This window comes from Sceloporus occidentalis, unplaced genomic scaffold (assembly GCF_023333645.1).
Source record: "Sceloporus occidentalis isolate IW3139 unplaced genomic scaffold, rSceOcc1.0.p SCAF_3, whole genome shotgun sequence".
NCBI lineage: Eukaryota > Metazoa > Chordata > Lepidosauria > Squamata > Phrynosomatidae > Sceloporus > Sceloporus occidentalis.
This window is the reverse complement of record NW_028316983.1, coordinates 11,491,140-11,514,435: the sequence shown is the minus strand read 5'-3', so window position 1 is coordinate 11,514,435 and position 23,296 is coordinate 11,491,140. Positions and strand designations below refer to the sequence as shown.

General features: G+C 42.2%; 1 protein-coding gene across 1 annotated transcript in view; it reads left to right on the top strand.

Annotated features, from left to right (window-relative positions):
• Positions 1-11,979: 11,979 nt before the first annotated feature.
• SLCO4A1 (solute carrier organic anion transporter family member 4A1) overlaps positions 11,980-23,296 on the top strand; it is a 79,801-nt gene continuing 68,484 nt past the window's right edge. The window contains exon 1 of the mRNA XM_089518470.1: positions 11,980-12,063. The gene's annotated coding sequence lies outside the window, so the exon portion shown is untranslated. The remainder of the gene's footprint in view (positions 12,064-23,296) is intronic.

Genomic DNA, 23,296 nt, shown 5'->3' with positions numbered 1-23,296 from the left:
CAGTGCAGGTGGGCATGTGAACCTCTAAGGCAGACATCCTTGTTAAACTCCCAGATATCCCTGATCAGGACAACTCCCTGAGGGAGATCCCAGTCTTGACCATGTCTTCTTTGCCTGAAAAGAGAGAGGAGAAACAACAGGACTGCTGCTTGGTGGTGGAAATGAGACAGCTTCTTTGAAGCTAAACCTCTGGGGAAGACCTATGGTAAAAGCACAGGTAGGGGCCGAGCCACAGCAAGTCTCTACTGAGATGTTAGTAGACTCAGGAGCCACAGTCAACACTTTGTACCCTAAATTTATTGAGGCAGGAGTCTGGAGAGTCCATCTCTGAGTGCATGGCACTGACTGGGTATGGGAAGGGCCACCAGCAATCTCCAATGTGGAAGAAGATCCCTTTGACATGAAAGCACACAACAGCAACAACAAAATGCAAAACCAGGAGCAGCTAATCTACCCAATGTAGTCTTGTGCACATCCTCTTTCATTATCAGCAAAAATTAGCTACTTAAGGGTGCAAAAGAGCAGATGGCAGCCTTGTTAGTGTGTGTGTGTGTTAATGGGGACTCTCTGTTCCCATTAAAGAAAGAATGAATCCTCCAAGGCCCCAAATTGCATTGTGTCCTTTTCTCAGCCTTGGCATGATAATGCCTTTGTTTTCTTCCTTCTTTCCCCATCAGCCTGGAATAGATTAAAGCAGTTGCAGTTACCCTCTGTCCATGCCCTTGGGCATCACACAGTTTTGTTCTGGAAGAGGACAGGAAATTATCTATTTTGCCTTTTTTTTTCTTTACTGCCATATGTAACAGATACATAAGCAGATGTATGCCTGTACACAAATACAGAATTAAACTTCCAAACACATAAGTGCACACAAATGCTTGAGGAGAGAGAGGCATGCAAGCAAACATATTTTCTGCACTATATTTCTACAACAGTTAATTGGAAGGAGGAGAGTGTGTATTCATCATTCAAGATGCCACAATTACTAGTAAAGTCTGAAAAATGAAAGGGTGCAGCTTTTCAAGCTGGATTCAAGATGAACCATAAACTATCATCTGGCATCCAAACCAAACCAAACCATGATAATGATGACTACTATTTGTTGTTATTATATGTCTTCAAGCCAATTTCAGTTTATGGTGATGATGATGGTGATGGTGATGATGATGATGATGATGATGATGATGATGATGATGATGATGATAGAGTTTAATGTAAAGTCGAAGGGTTTCATGGCCGACATCCATAGTTTTTTGTGGGTTTTTCGGGCTATGTGGCCATGTTCTAGCAGAGTTTCTTTCTGACGTTTCGCCAGCATCTGTGGCTGGCATCACAGATGCTGGCGAAACATCAGAAAGAAACTCTGCTAGAACATGGCCACACAGCCCGAAAAACCCACAAAAAACTAATAATAGAGTTTATTTATATCTTCCCGCCTCTCCAAATTGGATCAAGGCGAGATCACAACAGAGTTTAAAAAATACAATTAAAACATTACAACATTATTATCACACAAGTTAAAACCACAGTTAAAAACATAAAATCAACAATCATGGGGTCAGATGCTCTCGTTCCATACAGAACAGTCTGTAATTCATAGAAGGCCAGGTTGTAATGTTGTAATGCACGTCGGAAAAGCTCTGTCTTAACCGCCTTCCTGAAAGTTTCCAGGGATGTAGCAAGGCGGATCTCCTCTGGGAGTCCATTCCATAGAGTGGGGGCAGCTATACTTTGGGAAGTAGAAACATATTTAGATGCTGGTATCTCTAACAATTTCTTCCCATTTGTTCTAAGAGTGTGGGGCGGATTGTATAGGGAGATGCGTTCCTGTAAGTAACTCAAGCCCAAGCCATGTAGGGCTTTAAATGTAATAACCAACACCTTGTATTGTGCCCAGAAGCTAATTGGAAGCCAGTGTAGATCTTTCAGAATAGGTGTTATGTGGCCAAATCTCAAGGATCTGGTGACCAACCTGGCTGCCGCATTTTGCACTATTTGAAGCTTCCAAACTTGGTACAAGGGTAGCCCCATGTACAGCGCATTGCAGAAATCAAGATGAGAGATTACCAGAGCATGTACTACAGCTTCAAGGTCCTTTCTGTCGAGGTAGGGTCACAGTTGGAGTATCAACCAAAGTTGATACCAAGCACTTCTGGCAATCACATCTACTTGAGATGACAAATGTAGAGACAGATCCAGAAGTACTCCCAAACTGCGAACTTCATCCTTCAGGGGAAGTGTGACCCTGTCTAGGAATGACTGACAAATTTCCTTCCCTGGGCCTAAGGATCCTATGGCAAGTACCTCCATTTTCTCTGGATTCAGCCTGAGTTTGTTTTTCCTCATCCAGCCCATTATCGACTCAAGGCAGGGATTCAGAGGGGAGATGTCATCCTTAGTCACTGTAACAGTCGGGGACATAGAGAAGCATATTTGGGTGTCATCAGCATACTGATACCCTATGCGCCATGTCTCTGGATGATCTCTCCCAGCGGCTTCATGTAAATGTTAAACAGCATGGGGGACAAGATGGCGCCTTGGAGGATGCCAGATGTTAGCTCTTTTCTAGAAGAGCAACTGTCCCCCAGCCTCACCATCTGGAACCTACCCGAGAGGTAGGATCGGAGCCACTGGTGCACAGTGCCCCTATACCCAACTCCCTCAGGCATTCCAGAAGGATACCATGGTCAATGGTATCGAAAGCCGCTGAGATGTCCAAGAACACTAACAGGGTCACACTTCCCCTGTCTGTGCCCAGATGGAGATCATCGATTAAGGCGACCATGGCTGTCTCCACTCCATATCCCACCCTAAAGCCGGTTTGAAATGGGTACAGATAATCGGTTTCATTCAAGACAGCTTGGAGTTGGAAGGCCACTGCTCTCTTGATCATCTTGCCCAAGAATGGTAATAGGGAGACCAGTCTGTCCTTATTTCTCTCCAGGGGATCTAGGGAGGTTTTTTTTAGAAGTGATTTGACCATATGATAAGTTTTTCTCTGCAAGATTTATTCAGAGGAAGTATGCCATTGTCATCATCTAAGCCTGAGAGACTGTGACTTGCCCAAAGTCACCCAACCAGCTTCCATGGCTGAAAAGTCCTGGGATTTCATGGAATCACAGAATCATACAATTGTAGAGTTGGAAGAGACCACAAGGGCCATCTAGTCTAACCCCCTGCCATGCAAGAAATCACAATCAAAGCCATCTAGCCTCTGTTTAAAGACCTCCAAGGAAGGAGACCCCACCATGCTCTGAGGGAGTGTGCTCCACTGTCAGAAAGTTCCTCCTAATGTGGAGGTGGAACCTCTGTTCCTGGAGCTTGCATCCATTGTTCCGTGTTCTGGTCTCTGGAGCAGCAGAAAACAAGCTTGCCCTATACTTAATGTGACATCCCTTCAAATACTTAAACAGGGCTACCATATCACCCCGTCTCTTCTCCAGGCTAAGCATACCCAGCTCCCTAAGCCTCATAAGGCATGGTTTCCAGACCCTTCACCATTTTAGTTGCCCCCCTTTGGACATGCTCCAATTTGTCAACATCCTTTTTTAATTGTGGGGCCCAGAACTGGACACAATATTCCAGGTGAGGTCTGACCAAAGCAGAATAGAATGACACTATTACTTCCCTTGATCTAGACACTATACGTCTATTGATTCAGCCTAGAATTACATTGGCCTTTAGTTGCCACATCATACCATTTACTCCTGTTTGACCTGTGGTCTACTAAGACTCCTAGATCCTTTTCACACATAGTCTTATTGAGCCAGGTGTCCCCCATCCCATATATATGCATTTCATGTTTTTGCCCTAAGTGCAGTACCTTACATTTCTTTGTGGTGAAATTCATTTTGCTAGCTTTGGCCCAGCTTTCTAATGTATTAAGGTCAATTTGAATTTTCATCCTGTCCTCTGGAGCATTAGCTATTCCTCCTAGTAGTTTGGGGAGGGGGAACCTTGAATTTTCTAATGCAGTAGTTCTCAAACTTTGATTCTCCAGGTGTTTGGGACTTCATCTCCCAGAATCCCCAAACCCTAAGACTATTAAAGCTCCAGACATCATAGCTATTAATGACTACACATTCAGGAGTGGAAGGACTCACGTATGCTGGGGCAAAAACCTGTTTTGACTCTGGCCTCCTTCTAGTTTCCCAGATTTTTCCTTTATCTGAACTGCACACAGATAGCTAATGCAGCGTAGTCTCTCAGGGCCAAATGAGATATTAAGCAGGAGATTGATGATTAGGATCTCCTGTGGTTTGGTTTATGTTTTACTAATTAGCAGCTGCACAGAGGCAGCTCTGGAGACTGGCAAAGTGATGCTCTATAACAGGGGGTTTAACTGTTTCCTTCCTTCCTTTCCCTTTCATGGAGGTAAAGCCTCTCCTCTTTTTCTACAACCTGCAGTACATAGATTGTCCTACTAACTGACCGACTTTACAGGAGTGTTTTAAAGGTCACTATGGATAATGTATGCAGAATGACTGAACTCTCATAACATTAATATAAAAGCTTTGTGTTGTTTTTTAAAGGCTTGGTTTAATCAGGATATGTGTGTAGCTACACACACATAGCATTTTGATACCGCTTTAAGAGACATGGGTCCCTCCTAAAAGCTCCTCGGATCTGTAGTTCAATAAAACACTTAAAATTTTCTGAAAAACAAAGAGGACTGGTAGCACCCAAAAGTTGGGAGGAGACAGTGCCTCGAGGTGATGAAAAAGATGGTTTTATTCTTACAAATATCCCAATGTATTTTGGCCGCAAAATATATAATGGCCTTCTTCAGGGGGCTGTTAAAAGATAAAAGAAAGAAAATGGGCATAATATAAACAACAAAAACTATGAGACAAGAGACAAGTTACACTTGCAATATCATTTTTGTATGTATGTATATATGTTTACACACACACACACATATGCAAGATATATGTATACAAAACTGATATTTCAAATTGTAACTTTTCTCCAGTTATATTTTTTGTCATTTATGTATTGTCTCTTTTCTTTCTTTTAACAGTTCCTGAAGAAGGCTATTAAATATTCTAGGCCAAAAGGGCTATTCGTAAAAATAAAACAATCTTTTTCAGCACCCTGAGACTTTGGGGCTATACTTTCTGACACTTTGTGCCAGCCTGTGGGTAGAGTCACAGTGCAGTGTCCTCCCGCTGGACACCCTAACTCCGCCCCATGGTGCCATTTTGGCGTGCACTGGTCCACACAGCGTGCCAGTCCACATGATGCAGCACCGAAGGGATATCATAAAACTATACTGCTGCAGCTATGCCACCCCTTGGAGGCCACAAAAAGGAGCCAATTTTTGTGGCTCCTTTTTGTGCTCTCCAGAGGCCAGATTTGGGCCGCGGTATGACGTTGCCGCAGCCCCGATCTGGCCAGTAAAGGCACAGCTGTATGCTGCCCTTTAGAGAACGTCTGGAGAGCCCCTTTGTCTCTCCTCTCTATATCCTCACTTAAAATTTTCTGTCAAAGAGTTCATTGTTCTGAGCTGCAGTATCACATGAAACTACAAATCCCAGGATTCCATAGGTAGAGCCATGGCAGCTAAGGTGGGATCTACCTGCTATAACTGTGTAGACTAGACATATGGTGTAGTCAAGACACACTGTAAGAATACTTCCAAAATTCACAAAACAAAGAAGCATCAAAAACACAAAGCATGAAGGTTGCCTTATGTATTTCAGGCATTTTGATTCACCACATAAAGGTATCACTGTTTTGTGGATTTTGGATGTTATTGTACTTTGCTGTGTGGCCAACACAACTTTCTATGCATATGTTTTTAAAGAATGCTTCTAATAGTGGCCTACCAGATGCATCTGGGAAGTTTATATGCTGCTAGTTACAAAGGAGAGACCTTTTGCATGTTATCAATATCATGCATTCAAATGCATGATGCTTCTTCACATGAGAGGTCCATGTACCTGTCACGGGAACAACTTAGAAAAGTTGCTTTCTTTTGGACTACAGTTCTCAAAATGCCCTTTTGTAAGAGCTGTAGGCCCCCAAAACTAATCTTTTAAAACTCTGATCATGAGTAATATATTTATTTACTTTCTTTCTCTCCCATGCGTAAATGGGTTTAAATGGGAGGAATTCCTCCAAATATCCTATATTATTCTTGCTTTTGTTGTTGATGATGTTGTGTGCCTTCAAGTAGTTTGTGACTTATGGCAATTCTAATAGGACCCTATCTTGGGATTTTCTTGGAAAGATTTGTTCAGAGGAGATTTGCCATTGCCTTCCCTTGAGTGTGAGAGCATATAACTTGCTCAAGGTACTGGACTTTTTTTCCAGAACTAGGCCTCAAGGCATCCTGCATAAGGCCATCCAGCTCATTTCCAAACCAGAAGACCAAGCAGCAAATTATGTATTTGTATTCTGCCTTTCAGCAGCCTAAATAACCTAAAGGCATCAGATCCTGTCTGATCTTAGAAAAGGCAGTTCTGGTTTGTACTTGGGTGGGAGTCTGCCAATGAATACAGGTGCTGTAGGCTATATTTCAGAGGAAGAAACTGGCAAAAACCATCTCTGGATATTCTTTGTCTAAGAAAACCCTATGAAATTCATGAGGCTGTCATAAGTCAGTAGGCAACTTGAGGGCATATAAACACACATCCTGCTTCCCCCCCCCCCCCCCAATGGGGACTCAAGGAGCCTTACAAAAATTAAGATAAGTACCAATAAAAAAAATCACTGAAAGATTAAAAACAGTCAAAAGGTTGTTTTTAATTAAACTAACCATGGAATTAAGAATAATTTAAAACAATCAAAAAGACACTTCTGGATGATTTCCAGGAAGAAGGAGAAGGAGAAGGAGAAGAAGAAGACCAATTCTTCATTGGTTTCCAAACTGGGGGTTGCATCCAACCACAGGACAAAAGACTCCAGGATAGCATGAAATGCTAAGGGAAGAGAAATGAAATTAGTTTGATTCAGAACACATTTATCTGCTTATATTCCTGGCCTCCTCCATGCCCTAACTCCTGTTTCTTCAAAAGTAAACAAGTGGAATGTGAAGTGTCTGTAATATACCTTACAAGAGTTGTGATTACATTACATTTTTTTGGATTCATTTGGAAATGTTAAATAAAAAAGTAAGTTAGTTATGAAAACCCACTGGGTGATGTTGGGCATGTCACACTTTCTCAGCCTCAGAGGATGGCAATGGCAAACCCCCTCTGAAGAAACCTGCCAAGGAAACCTCTATGATAGGTTTACCTTAGGGTCGTGGTAAGTTGGGAACAACTTGAAAGCAAACAACACACATATTTCAATCAGCTACACTAGACACATGGGTAATGTAACTTTGGAGTACTTGATCATGAACAAAGAAATAAGTCAAATTTTAAAAATTAGTCAATCCTTGTGGGCATGATGCCTGGGTGAAAACCAAAGGCACATGGCAAAAAGTAAGGATGTTTTTCCTGTTATCTTTTGCTCCTGATTGGTATGTCTTTCCTATTTCCTTTCCCTTTTTTTCTTTCATGTGCGCATTTGTGTGTGGGTGTGTTTTCACTATCTTAAAAAGTGTTTTATTATTGTTGCCTGCTTTCAACTTATGGTGACCCTATGAAAGAAAGACCTCTTCTTACCAAGTGCCTTGATTGAATCAATCCATGCTTTCCTTGATTGAATCAATCCACATGTAATGTGGTCTTCCTTTTTTTCCAAATGCCTTCAGCTTTAACATTTTTTCGAATAAGCCATCTCATGATATGTACCAAATACAATAGCCTCAGTTTAATCATTCTGGCTTCTAATGAGAGTTTGGGCTTGGACCCATTTATTTGTCTTTTAGGCAGTCCATGATCCCCTCAGGTAGCACCACATGTCTGCAATTGATCATCTGCCTATCAGCTATCTTCATGGTCCAGCTTTTGCATCTATATCTAGAAACAGGAAATACAGTCAGCCCTTTGTATCCACAGATTCTTTATCCATCCATGACTTGAATATATATATATATATATATATATATATATGTATATATATATATATGTATGTATATGTATATGTATATATTCCAAAAAAGCAAACCTTGATTTTGCCATTTTATATAAGGGAAACCATTTTGTTATGCCATTGTATTTATTGGAACTTGAGCATCCACTTGGAACCAAACCCCAGCTGATACCTGAGACCCACTGTACTATAATGTCAATCCAGTAACCACTTAGTTCAGAAATCCAGGCTTCAGTGGTGAAATTCATATAACATTTATTCAGCAACTAGTGATGTACACCAGAGATGGGTGTTGTTAGAACATAAAATGTAATTTTACGTGTCATTTTATTTTTGATTTGTTGGTTTTTTACTGTAATAAAGTTATTGATTGTTAGAACTAACCAGCAAGCTTTAGCAAGGCATAATTAAAGCACATACGATTTCAAATCTTTGGAAGGGATACATTTTCATTTGTTACAGAAGCAAAATACTTGTTACTTTCTCTTTTCCCATGGAGCCCTCCTCTTTTCTCCTTCTGCCAGTTTCCCCAAGAAAGTGACCTTGGATCTTCTCTAGGCAATCTCAGTTCCTTTCCGTCTGCACATTAACCACAAAAGAATGTGGCCAATAGTTTCTAGCAATTAACACCCCACTGTATATCCCATCACTTCCCATAGTACAGTATAGCATGTTGTTGTTGTGGTTGTGGCTGTTGCTGTGTGCCTTCAAGTCATTTCCAACTTATGGCAACCCTAAGGTGAACCTATCGTGGCATTTTCTTGGCAAGTTTCTTCAGAGGGAGTTTGCCCTTTACCATCCTCTGAGGCTGAAAGAGTGTGATGTGCCCATGGTTGCCCAGTGGGTTTACACGGCCGAGCCAGGATTCAAACCTGGTCTCCAAAATCATAGTCCAATGCTCAAACCACTACACCATGCTGGCTCTCTGTATTAATAACATATTAATAATGTATTAATTGCACATTAACACCAGTAAATAGCAAGCAAGTAAAACTATGCTCTTCCAGGTTAACACTTCACACCATGACAGGCAAGCTGAATGACTCAGCTCCTGACATTTAGCACGATTGACCCTGACTTCAGTATTCAATATTGTACATTTATACCTGAGGAACTTCCTTCATTCCTTTATAACTACTCCATGTCTTAGTCATCTTCAGTTTCTAATTCCCCAAAAAGTGGTAGTGGGTTCCATATGTTAATTATACATAACAGTGTAAGAAAAGCCTTGTTGGATCAAACCAAACATGCATATTTTCCAGTATCTTGTTCCCAGATGTGGGCAGCCACATGAATCGAGGAAACACACAAGCAGAATAAAAGCAACCACCTTCTTTCCTTATTGTTTCCCAGCAAGTGGGTTTCAGTTACAGACTACCTCTGAACATGAATAACAATAACAATAATACAATAAAATTTATTTATATCCCGCCTCTCTGCAAAATGCAATCAGGGTGGCTTACAAGATTAAAATATACAGTCTGAACCCTCAACCCACCCACCCCCCTTAAAATACAATTAAACAATGTAGAATTTAAAACATAAAACATACTTAAAAGGTTTCACTTAGTTAATCATGTACCTAAAAATCACTTTTGAATCCTTGTGGATTTATCTGGCTACACTTTTGCAGCTGTCTCAGGAGGAACATAAGATAAAGGGTTAGGGTAGATGAAGGGATGGCTGAGGATGTACTTTGATTTCATCAAGGCTTTTGACAAGCTCCTGCATGATATTCTTGCAAAGAAGTTAGTAGAACGTGGGCTAGGCTTCATCTACACTGTAGAAATAATGTAGTTTGACTCCACTATAACTGCCTTGGCTCCATCCCACAGAATACCAGGATATGTAGATTTGTGAGGTAGCAGCACTCTTTGACAGTAAAGACTAAAGACCTTGTAAAATTACAATCTCAAGGATTCCATAGGATGAAGCTACAACACTTAAAGCAGCGTCAAACTGCATTATTTCTACAATGTACAGTCCACACCTAGACAATGCAACTATTAGGTGAATTTACAATTGAACAACTGAACCCAAAGTGTGTGCACTAAAGGCTCCTCTTCATCCTGGAAAGAAGTGGCCAGTGGGGTCCCACAGGGTTCAGTCCTGGGCTCAGTGCTATTCAACATCTTTATCAATGACTTGGATCAGATTTGCAGATTACACTGAATTAGGAGAGGTAGCCAATGGACATGAGGACAAGAGCAACATCACACTGAAGAAATACTCCAGTTTCACACTACTTTAACTGCCATGGCTCAATGCTATGGAATTCTGGTAATTGTAGTTTTGTGAGGTTTAGCCTTCTCTGTTAGAGAGATCTGGCAGGACAGCAAACTACAATTCCTAGAATTCCATAGCACTGAGCAATAGCCATTAAAGTAGTGTCAAATAGGATTATTTCTGCAATGTAGATGCAGCCAAGATCAGAATTCAAAATGGCTATAACAGAATATACATCAGGGCCAAAACTAACAAAATGAATTGCAACAGGGAGAAATGCAAGGTACAGAGGGCCCTTGTTATATGCTGGTATTTGGTTCCAAGATCCCCTGTGGATAACAAAATCCATGGATGCTCAAGTCCCATTAAATATAATGACATAGCAAAATGGTGTCCCTTATAAAAAATGGAAAATCAAGGTTTGATATTTGAGATTTATACTTTTTTTGAACATTTTCAAACTGTGGATGCCTGAATCCATGTATAAAAAATCAGTGTATAAGAAGGGCCAACTGTACTATATTTAAGCAGGAAAAAAAATGAAATGCACAGATATAGAATGGGTGACAACAGTACATGTGAAATGGATTTAGGAATCCTAGTAGAGTGAGCTAAAAATGCAACTAAAATGCCATTACCATTATAGGCTGTATTAACAGAGGTATAATGTCTTATTTGAGAAAAGTAATAGTGCCACTTTATTCTGCTTGGTGAGACCTCTCCTGGAATACTTTGTCCAGTTCTTTGCACCACAAGTCAAGAATATGGACAGTCTGGAGTGTGTTCAGAGAAGGGCGACCAAAATGCTAAAAGGTCTGGAGACCCATGTCTTAAGATAAGTGCCTTAGGGAGCTGGGTATGTTTGCCCTGGGGAAAAGAAGATTAAGAGGTGACAGGATAGGCATGTTTGAATATCTGAAGGGATGTCATGCTGAAGATGGAGCAAGCTTGTTTTCTGCTGCTCCAGAGACTAGGACTTCGAGCAACAGATACAAGCTAGAGGAAAAGGGATTCCATCCAAACTTCCTGATGGTAAGAGCTGTTCAACAGTGAAATATGCTGCCTTGAGTGAGGCGGAGTCTCCTTCTTTAAAGGTTTTTCAACAGAGGCTGGATGGTCCATCTGTCAGGACTGCTTTGATTGTGAGTTCCTGCACAGCAGGGGTTGGACTAGATGGCCCTTGTGGTCTCATCCAATTCTATGATTCTATGAGAATAAAGTCCTGCTGAGTCAGACCATTGGTGTATCTAGACCAGCATTCTATTCCCAGAATGACCAATAGATTGCCTATTCTGTGGCAGCTGGTGGCTTTTGTGTCATTAAGGTAGTGCATTTGTTCTGGATTTTAGTCTGAACATTAAAGATGCCAATTTTTCTCCCAAAGTACATTCAGCACTTTGGATAGTGACTTTAATGTTCAGATTAATGCCAGATGGAAATCATCTGTCATTATCCACCTCACGTTTCCCCTGACCTGATATATAGTGGCACAGTATGCCTCTGACGCTGGAGGTGATACATTGCTATTCTGATCAGCAAACTACAGCTCCCAGAGTTCCGTAGCATGGAGTCATGGCAGTTAAAAGCGGTGTCACACCGGATTATTCCTGCAGTGCGGATGCATCCTCCTGGTTTACCTTGATTGCTCGCGTGGGTGCGATTGGCTGAGCTGAGATAAGGCCACCGGTCCTGAGGGGCTCCCCCATTGGCTCGGCCCCACGTCGCTCATTGCAGGTGGGCGGGATTCCTGAAAGATTGAATGGAAGGGAGGGGAGAAAGAGAAGCAGAGAGAAAGGAGGAGAGACTGATGAAAGGAGCGGAGGAGATCGGAGAGCCCTGGTGCCCAAAAGACAGGTAAAACTGGGAGGCGATGGGCAGGAAGCAACTGAAGGCAAGACAGAGGAGATTGTTTAGAAGGGAGAATAAATGGCAATGGAGCAAAGAGGATGCACAGCTGGATAGAACTCTTTGCATGTATGCCTCTATAGGTGATGCGTGTTTGCATGCACGTGTGTATCGACTGATCCGTTTTCTTGGCTGGCTTTGAAAAGGGTGCTGCCAACACCCAAACCCTGGTGTTGGATTGCTTGCTTCTCCAAGGCTCAAAATGCATGGCAGGCAGCCAGGGAAGGGGGGAGAAACGGGCTTTTACGGGAATGCTCAGGAAGGGATTGACACATGTCAAGCCCATCCACTTGGGAACAGAAAGGATCAAGATGGGTGAGGAAAGTCTGCAGGTGAGCCTAGGCACCCGGTGGCACTTAGCTTGGTCGCCTGGTGATGCTCAGGAGCATCTTTTTCTCCTAGGAAGGGGCATCTGGGCCCATGCGTGGCTGTGGGGAAAACACGGGCGGGGTGGAGCTGGTGCAACATCTGGGTGAGGAAGGCGAGCAGAAGCAGCCTGGAGATGATTCAGCACTCAGCAGGGATGCAGTGGCTGAGGATGGATGAGAGAAACAGGGGGGGGGGGGGGAGGGAGGGAGGGAGGGAGGAGGGAGCCTATAGTCCGCCCCCAGCCCTTCTTTTTTGGGGGAAGTGGGATTGAACCCTCTTTCAGATCTTCCTTTGGAGACAGAACTATTTCTGGTCCAAGGAGAAGATGGATCAAGCTAGGACTTTCTTTCAACCCTTTCTGGCCCAGTTTTGCTTCCCTTCATTCTTTAAAAGGTGACATTGTGGAGATGTGTCTGTGTATTCATGCCATTTCTTCCTTGCTTCTAATTTTGGAGAAGGCCCAGGAAGAGTGAGTGGTGCTCTTCCCATGCTCAAAAGTGTGGGTGACACTGGCTGGGATCCACTCTTCTTGTGCTTAAGAAATGCAGGGACTACTGAACCTGATGTGCTTTTCACATGCTCAGAAATGCAGGCCATCCCAAGCGAGTTGCACTTATCTTAAACTCAAAAATGTTGGGAGTACTGAGCAAGATGCACTGATCTTATGCTCAGAAATGTAGACAATACTGAGTGAGATGGACATGTCATACTCAAAAATATAGGCAACGCTGTGCGAGATGCACTGATCTTAGGCTCAAAAATGTAGGCATTCCTGAGTAAGAAGCATGCATGGTGACTAGATGTCCTCCTTTTCTGGGACATGTCCTACATTTCAGCCTTTTGTCCAGGAGGAATTCCAAAATGTCGTCCAGTTTGAGTATGAATAAGAAACACGCATTTATATCTATATGAGTGTTTTTAAGCTTTCATTTCGTCATGTTCTACATTTCTCTTGACCGTTCTACTTTCTTGGGTGCCTTGTCCTTCTTTGTGGTTGGGTCATGCACTTTGTGGTTGTATGCACTTATCTTATGCTCAAAAGGTGAGTAAGATATACTTGTGCTGAAAAATGTAGGCAATGCTGAGCGGGGTGCGTTCTTCACATGCTCAAAAAGGTGAGCAATGCTGAGCGAGAGGCGCTCTTGTCCAATTTAGAAACACTGGCGATAGATGCACTCTCCTTATAGTGAAAAATGTAGGCAATACTAAGTGAGATGTACTCTTCACCTGTGAAACAGTGTGGGCAGTGCTGAGTGAGGTGCACTCTTCACATGCTCAAAACTGTGAGAGGCACTCTATCCAGGCCAAGAAAAGCAGACAATACTAATCTTCACATGCTCCAAAAATGGAGGCCATGCTAACCAAGCACTTGTCACCTGTGCAAAAATGAAGGCAAAGTTGAGTGGGATGTACTCCTCTTATTTTAAAAAAATGTGAATGCACACGCTCAAAACGACAGGCATATTGAGTGTGATGCACTCATCCTATGTTCAGGAAAAAAATGCTGCCATGTTTTCATGGTGCTTCCCACTTTCTATACTGTAAAAATAATGCAGTTTGACACCACTTTAACTGCCACGGCTTCATCCTACAGCATCGTAGGATCTGTATTTTTTGAGGCACCAGCATCCTTTGGCAGAGAAGGCGAAAAACCTTGTAAAACTTCAAATCCCAGGATTCCATAAGCTGGAGCGACAGCACTTAAAGAAGTGTCAAACTGCATTATTTATACAGTGTAGATGCATCCCAGGACCCAAATGAGCTATTTAAAATATGCATCTGATGTTGTACCTTGGAGAATCTTTCTGCAAACAGAGTCCCCTGTTTATTTCTGGTAAGAGTGGGATAATATTCAGTTTCTCTCCAAGATCTGATGAACCATATTTTAGAAGACTTGATGGAAGGAGGAGGGGGAGAGAAAACAAGGGGAGAAAGAAAGAAATGTGCATCAGATGAGACTATTAAACACGGATGGATTATTATGGCATGACAAATCAGACAGAAACCGGTGATCATTAAGAGCCCTGTTCTTTCTTGCCTTTCAGACTGACATGGGAATTGGCAAGGATGGGCTCAGACAGATCCCCTCCTCAGTAGGGATTATTATTTATTCATTCATTTATATCTTGTCTCTCCCTGGAACTGCTTCTCAAGGCGGCTTGCAGCAATGAAAACAGATACCTTTTCTAAAGGGGGGGAGGAAGAAGCAGCTATGAGTGAAAAGAGACAAAAGAGATGGTTTATCATGGAGACTGCTTTTAGAATTACCAAGCAATGCTACCATTAAAGAAAGTACTGTCCATAGATAGATATCTTGCCTCTTTCACTGATGGTACCCTCTTGCTTGAAAATTCCATGGAACAGTGAAATATATTGTATGTTCTTTTAACTGATAGGTCTTTTTAACTGATGTTGTGGTTTTAACTGATGTTATGTACTTGTTGGTCAGTTGTTGTTCCCTGCCTCGATCCATGGGGAGGGGTGGGTAAGAAATAATAATAATAATAATAATAATAATAATAAAGAATAGTGTATGTGTGCATATATGTGTGTGTGTGTGTGTGTGTGTGTAATGTTGTTGTTGCTCTTTAATGGTTAGTGAGTGTGTGTGTAAAATATATGTGTGTACATACACACATAATGTTCTTTTAAGAGATATGCCTTTTTAACTGATGTTATGTACTTGTTAGTCCCTTGTTGTTCCCCGCCTCAAGGGAGGAATGGGTAAGAAATAATTATAATAATGGTGATTATTATTGTTTAATGGATAGTGTGTGTGTGTGTGTGTGTGTGTATTTGTTGTCCTTTAATGGTTAGAGTCTGTATGTTTGTAACACACACACACACACAATGTGCGCAATGTGTGTGTGTCTATACAGTATAATATATATATATATCTTTCTTGCTTCTGTATGTACTCTTCCGAGAGCAAAGGCCCCCACACGAGGCACCCTTCTTTCAAGCCTCCTTCCCCCCCAAGCAATGCTCTCCTTCCCCAGCGCAGCCTTCCTCAGAAGAAGGCGGGCAAACGGGGGATGCCTGCTGCTGCCTTTCCTGCAGCCGGGAAGCAGGGAGGCTCCGCAGCCACTGCTGCTGCTTCTGCTGCCGCTGCCAGCCACGTGCAAAAGGGCGCCTGCCTTCCCGCGTCGAGGCGCCCGACCACCGCCCAGTCCCCCCCCCCCCCGGCTCCTCCTTGGTCTCTCCTGGGAGCTGCTGGAGCAGGTGCCTATTATGCACCGCGCCAGAGGAAAGGGGCGAGGCTGGGAATGGCTCAGTTCAAGGGAGGGGCTCTTCTGCAGGCTGGGGTTACCTCCGGTCATCCACCTGCAGATGGCGGGAAACGCCTTTTTATCCCCCCCCCCTTCTCTCTCTCTCTCTCTCTCTCCTGCATTGCTTTCCCCAGATTGGGGGCTCAGGGGTCTGTGAGATGTGTCCCGAGGAGGGAGCCAAAATGCCTTATAATTGTGTTGAAGGGAGGGATAATGGGTTTGTTTTGTATGCTGTCTTTCTTGTTTACTATGTGTTTTTATTTCTGTTGGGGGATATAAATAAAATTTTATTATTCTTACTAGGTTTTTTGTGGGTTTTTGGGCTACGTGGCCCAAAAAACCCACAAAAAACTATGGATGCCAGTCATGAAAGCCTTTGACTTCATATTTATTATTATTATTATTATTATTATTATGAGGGGAGACTTATAGAATCAAAGAATTGTAGAGTTGGAAGAGACCGCAAGGGCCATCCAGTCCAACTCCATTCTGCCATGCAGGAATTCACAATCAAAGCATGCCCAACAAATGGCCATCCAGCCTCTGTTTAAAAGCCCCCAAACAAGGAGGCTCCACTATGCTCTGAGAGAGTGTCTTCCACTATCAAACAGCCCTTATTGTCAGGACGTTCCTCCTAATGTTGGGGTGGAATCTCTTTTCCTGGAGCTTGCATCCATTGTTCCAGGTCTTGTTCTCTGGAGCAGTAGAAAACAAGCAAAATAAGTCTCTCCTCCTAAGACATGGCTTCTAGGCCCTTCACCATTTTGGTCCCCCACTTTTGGACACCTCCAGCTTCTCAACATCCTTTTTGAACTGTGGTGCCCAGGATGGGACACAGTATTCACACTATACTTTGGGATCTGGGGATGTTTAGCATTGAGAAGAGAAGGCTAAGAGGTGATATGATAGCCCTCTTTAAATATTTGAAGGGGTGCCACTTTGAGGATGGAGCAAGCTTGTTTTCTGCTGCTCCAGAGACTAAGACCCAGCACAATGGATGCAAACGACAGGAAAAGAGATTCCAATTAAATGTTAGGAAGAACTTCCTGACAGTAAGGGCTGTTCAACAGTGGAACACACTTTCTCAGAGTGTGGTAGAGTCTCCTTCTCTGGAGGTTTTAAAGAGAGGCTGGATGTCCATTTGTTGGGAATGCTTTGATACTGTGTTCCTGCGTGGCAGAATGGGGTTGGGCCTCATGCCCCTTGAGGTCTCTTGCAACTCAGATCACATGCTCTCAGCCTCAGGGGAAGGCAATGGCAAACCTCTGAATAAATCTTGCCAACAAAACCCCATGATAGGTTCACTAAAGGGATGCTACAAGTGGAAACGACTTGAAGACACAACACACGCAACTCTCTCACAAGGTTGGGTTTTCCTGACCCAAGTTTAAAGGAAAACCTTTGTAAGGTTCATAGCAGCTACTTCACGTAGCCACACGTCTCCCCCACCCACACACATGCATCTTCAACTGTCCTCTTCCACGGCTAAATGGGAACTCAGTATGACTCACTAGAAGTCCCATTCATATCGAAAGCAGGGGACCTTGAGTGAGGTCAGTTTATTGGTCTAGGAAAACAGTGACTAACTTAGATGGGATGAGTATAAGCCCACATGGCAATGTGTGACATAATCAGTGGACCTCCTTAGGTGCAAATGGGAAAGAGGCAAATGGATACAACTGCTTGTGCAGTAAGAAAAATCCACATTAAAAACAACAATACAACAATAGATACCATTCTCAAAACCTGTATGGTAGAATTCAAAGACATAGCCATGGAAAATCAGTATGCAAAAGGATCTTGTAACACTTTTGAGACTAACTGAAAGAAAGGAGCTGATGGCATGAGCTTTCATGGATGCACTCCCCGTCTGAGGAAGGAGGCTAAAGTCTACAAAAGTTCAGGTCTGCAAAAGTACATGCTACCAGCTAGTCTCAAAAATGCTACAAGATCCCTTGGCATAGTCAGAACCCATATAGTGGTGGTGAAAGCATGTAGATGCTTAGTAGCAATACAAAACCAAGTACACCTGGCCTTCTGGTTATTTTGCACATCAGTTCCCATCAGCCACACCTAAAATGGCCAGTGGTAAGAGATGCTGGGAAGAGCAAAACATCCCCACAACTAGTTCCTTTTATTCTACACAGTTATAGCACTACGTATTTTAAGTGCCATGGTTGCATCCTACAGAATCCTGAGATTTGTAGTTTGGTGAGGCTCTAGAGTTCTCTGGCTGACAATTCTACATGCCTTTCCTTAAAGTACAAATCCCAGGATTCCATAGGATAGAACCATTGCAGTTAAAGGGGAACCATAGTTCTATAACTATAGTATGAAAGGGCTCCTTATGTTTAATGGGTTTATGTCAGACTTTAAAATTAAAGGACAGCAAATTTAAGTTTATTATATTTTAACACCCACACTTTGTGTGAGGGGAGGAGCAGTGGGATTTTATCGGTGTTTGGAAAAGCTACTTCTTTGACTATTACTCATAGCATGTTCCAGTCAGTGTGGCTTGTGACCATACTGACTGGTGGATTCTGGGAGATACAGCCCAAATAAAACAAAAATTTCCAAAATCCAGATGTTATGCTGCTGGTAACAAAAAGTCTGGAGTCCAGGCTGTTCCATGACTTTATCATGGCAACTGCAAAGGAACAAAAATTCCAATGCAAGCTTTTGAAATCAAAATGTTTTCTAACTCTGCTGTTGCAACTACAATTTCTTGTGCCATTAATTATCAGGTATGTGATCAAATAGCCCTGATCCCTATTCCCTCACCAAATCAGTTAGTTTTTTTAAAAAGTTAGTTTGTAGCACAGTCAACTGTTAACATGACAACCTCATGCATCACCCATACTTGTGCATTGTCTCTGTTCATATTGGGCCAGTTCCTGGTTCATGAGTTGTGAGTAAGGAGCATCAACAAGACTCTAACTCCCCAACAGCTGAAAAATTGTGTTATCTGCATAGATTCTTCCTATATCATAAGAGCAATAGCTCATGGAGTTGATTAAAAGTAAGAATCATTAACTTTTTTTTTCAAGAGTCATAGGAGCAAACTACCAATGGAAACATGCCTAAGGCTTTGGAGAAATCACTATCCATTTTCATCCAGAGTCTCATGATCTGGCCATGCTCAATGGAAGCTGATAGTAAGCATCTGTCATCTGTTTGACCTTAGCTAAAATGTCACTGGGAACAGCTCTTATCTTATCCAATCATTTCAAATAGATACCTTATAATTATCTTTGTATGTCACCTTATAGGGTTAGAATGGGGGGAGGGAGGGAGGGAGGGATGAAGCCTCTCTGAAAAGCCTTTATTTTTCCTCTAAAAACTTTTTTGCCCCTCACAATTGGGCTAAACCAATCTATTCATAGATTACATAAAGAACATTATTTTATTTTACCATCAAATTCACTGCAAGTGAAACTACATGGCAATGTCCAATTGTTGAGAAGAACCACACCAAAGCTGCAGTCAAATGTAAAGGTACATGGGACAAGTCCCACTGAATACAGTGAGCCTTACTTTTGAAAAAAAACATTTGTAGGTTTGCATTAAAACATTTTGGACATTCATTTGGATTTCCTCCCAAATTCCTCTTGATGTTTCACCTGACAGTGAATTCACAAATTGATTATAGATTTTGCCTTAAGAGAAATTCCAGGGAATTGGATCATTTAGCCTGCCCAAACATGACATATGTTTGCATTGAGCTTTCACTACTGAATTCAGCTCCATGGCAGGTGGTTTTGAGAGCTTTACCACTTTATTCATAGGGTGATACTGATTTATTTCTAAGGTTCTATATACAGCAGCACTCTATAGTCACAGATTCTTTACCCATGGATTCAACCATCCACAACTTGAAGATAGATAGATAGATAGATAGATAGATAGATAGATAGATAGATTCCAAAAAAGCAAATCTTGATTTTGCCTTTTTATGTACCAGACATCATTTTACTATACCATTGCATTTAATGGGGCTTGAGCGTCCATGGATTTTGGTATCCATGGGGGGTCCTGGAACCAAACCCCAATGGATACAAAGGGCCCACTGTACATCCTTTGTGGGACATCCAGTAAGAGCTTGCAGGTGACATAATTTCTTCTAATCTAAGTGAGGTGAGGCTACTCAGTGCTTATCAGGACATTACTTTGTGAATTCGCCGAGTCTGAATGTAATCCACTAAAAGGGTGTTGCTGAGATACAGCCATCATGCAAATGAAGGGATTTTGCTAAGTGCAGCTTGTCATGAATGATGGAGAAAATTACATCAGTTAAAATTCCCTCTTTGACACAATCATTAATGTACACACACTCACTTGTTCTTTGCAAATGACCACTTATCACCAGACCAAAGAAAAAAATATACCAGATACGTTGAGCATTTAATAATTTTAATTTTTGCCTCCCTCTTTCTTGCTTTTTTGTTTGTTGCCATTGTTGTGTGCTTTCAAGTCATTTCCAACTTATGGCAACCCTAAAGTGAGCCTATCATGGAGTTTTCTTGGCAAGTTTCTTCGGAGGGGATTTGCCTTTGCCTCCCTCTGAGGGCAAGAGAGTGTGACTTGCCCAAGGCCACACAGAGGATTTCCATTGCCAAGCTGGGATCTGAATCCTGGTCTCCAGAGTCATAGTCCAACACTCAAACTACTACACTATTTGGCTTTTTCCCCCTTTTTTCTTTTGGTAGCCTGATCATTAGGAGCCCTGGTGGCGCAGTGGTTAAATGCCTGTACTGCAGCCATTCACTCAAAACCACAAGGTTGCGAGTTCAAGACCAGCAAAAGGGCCCAAGCTCGTCTCAGGCTTGCATCCTTCTGAGGTCGCTAAAATGAGTACCCAGACTGTTGGGGGCAAATTAGCTTACTTGCTAATTAGCTTACTTGCTGTTCACCGCTATGATCCTTGGAATAGCGGTATATAAATAATAATAAAAAAGTTAACAACAACAACAACAACAACAACAACAATAATAATAATAAATAATTTGTATCCCACCTCTCCCTGTATTGGATCGAGACAGATAACAACAAACATAAGAACAATAAAAATAAAACACAACAAACCACAAGTAGAAACATAGAACAACATAAAATCCAATTCCCAATCTCCTTCCCACCTTAAAATACCATTAAAAACGACAATTCCCAACTGGAGAGTGAACATTCCGAGGAGGTCAATTTGGGAATGCCTTCCAATAGCTGATCACTATAACAAGAACTGATTAACAATCTGATTTTTAGCTGATGGATAAAATCAAAATATTCTTAAATATTAACCCAAAAAATCAGTAGTGATATTTTTCCACAGATAAATACCCTTTTAAAATGACTATACTGATAAATGGAAAAACCATTGCTCTTGATGTGTTGAGCATATGCCTTCTCTTCAAAAAGTCCTGGGTTCAACCCTGCCTGAAAATGTGTAGGGCTGCTGTGAATCAGTGCAGTCCGACCTTCTCTTAGACACAGTCCTCTTCAGGTGTTGTGGACTACATGTCTCATCATCCTTCACCAGTAGCCATGATGATTGGGGTTGATGGGTGTTTTTACGCAAAGCATCTAAAAGGCACAACACTGAGGAGAGGATGATGTAGAAAGACATAAATTAAATGGGCCTAGTGGTAGTTGTGGCTTCCATATAAGTGGGGTGGTGAATCTGCTTTGGGTTTTAGACAGGACCTTAAATGAATTATCCAGGGTGATGAATTCTATCCTCCAAATAGCCACCACTCTTTGGATATCTCCTTTAAAGCTGTAGTTCCCCAAAGTAACTTTCCAAAGATAGGCTCATACCAGTTAAAGATACTCAGGTGTTTATCACACGGAGCTTTTTGGAGCTTTTTGCAGCTCAGATCCAGGGTGACTGTGGGTCCAATGATGCAGATTCACGTCATAACGTGAATGTGTTTTCAGACAAGATTCCTTTCTATGGGCGCTCCTTCCGTGGGGCTTCTGCAGTGATTCCAAAGTGACCCCTCGTTTTGGTGAAATCGGGGGGGAAAGTGAATTCACAGAATTCACTTTCAAGCTCACTTCGATTTCACTTTGAATTGGTCTGGTGTGGAAGATCACTCCGATGTCGCTCCCCTTGGCCCCTTGTGTCCTGATCCTTCATCCCCCTCCTCCTCCTTCATGCCATCTCGTCCTCTCTGCCACCCTGCCACCTATCTCATCTTCCCCTGACTGCTCCTTCAGCCCGATGAAGGATGACAGCTAAGGAGGGGGCAGGGAAGGAGGAAGGCATCCAGAGCCCCACTGAGCATGTGCAAGGGTCCCAATTCGAATAGTTGAATCCACATGGTTTGCACTGGTGTGGTAATACAATTTGCACTCACTCTGCTTTGCATGAATTCGCATCACGTGACTTGCCTTGGATTCAATTCCCCCTCAATTCGGAAGGGCAACAGAAGGGCAACCAGATGTGATAAAACATTCACGTTACGACGTGAATCCGCATAGCGACTTAAACTGATGAAACACTACATTTCCAGTATCTTGTCTTTTCATGAGACTGCATAGCTGTCCCAAGGCACAGCCCAGAGGAGTAGTAAAAAAGTAACTTTTAAGTAGGAAAAGTAACTTGTGAGGCTGAGAAGAGGGGGAGAAATTGCAAGTCCCAGGGTCCCATAGAATGCAGAATTGATCAACTGATCAACAAAGGGCTTTATCCTTACTGTTAATCTAGTAACAATAACCTGCCTGATTTTGGGATATATCTAAAGCTCTAGTATCCAAGCTTTCCCACTTCAAGATACCTTCACCTTACGATGGCTAACCTAAAGTTTTAAATCTACTCCTTTTGATCTGAAGGTTTTAGTTTTAATCTTTGTTCTTTGATGGTTGTCCTCTTCCCCCACCCAGTTATATAAGCCATTTTGGTGGCCCATGCTAGGGCTGAAAGCAGGAAAGAAGTGATTTTATAAGTACATGAATAAAATTAACACACATCTGTTTAGTAGCTTGGCTGAGAAGCCCAAGGCAAAAGGAGAACGTGCTAGTTTGGAATCCACCCAGATAAGAATGCATTACATTATTTTAATCACTCTCTCCCAAAATAAAATGTGGTACTTTATTGAGAAAAATACTCAGAACTTAATATTCCAAGCCATTACCTAAGGAAATAAAACATGATTTTCATGGAATCTTACAGCTGGTATGGATTCCAAAGGCCATCCAGTTATGATTTTGAATTCATAAACATGCCTTCAATGGTATAATAGGCAGTCAGTTTCTGTCTCAGGTGGAGTTGGAAACAGGTGTGCAATATGCTGTTGCAGGGCCACACACAGTTATGGCTCCTGTGTGAGTGGTGGTTGTCAATCTTCTGTGGATTTTAGTCTGAAATTCAAAGAAACTATTCAAGGTGCTAGAAAGAAGTTGGACAACTCCTTCAAAGTTTGGACCCAAACTCCAGTGGGATTCACCACCCCACTAACATGAGCTTGATCAGTTGTCACTGGATCCACATGGCCCCAAACTATCTTTGCACTTCCTCATCCAACAGCTCCCCATTAGAGGAGACCCAT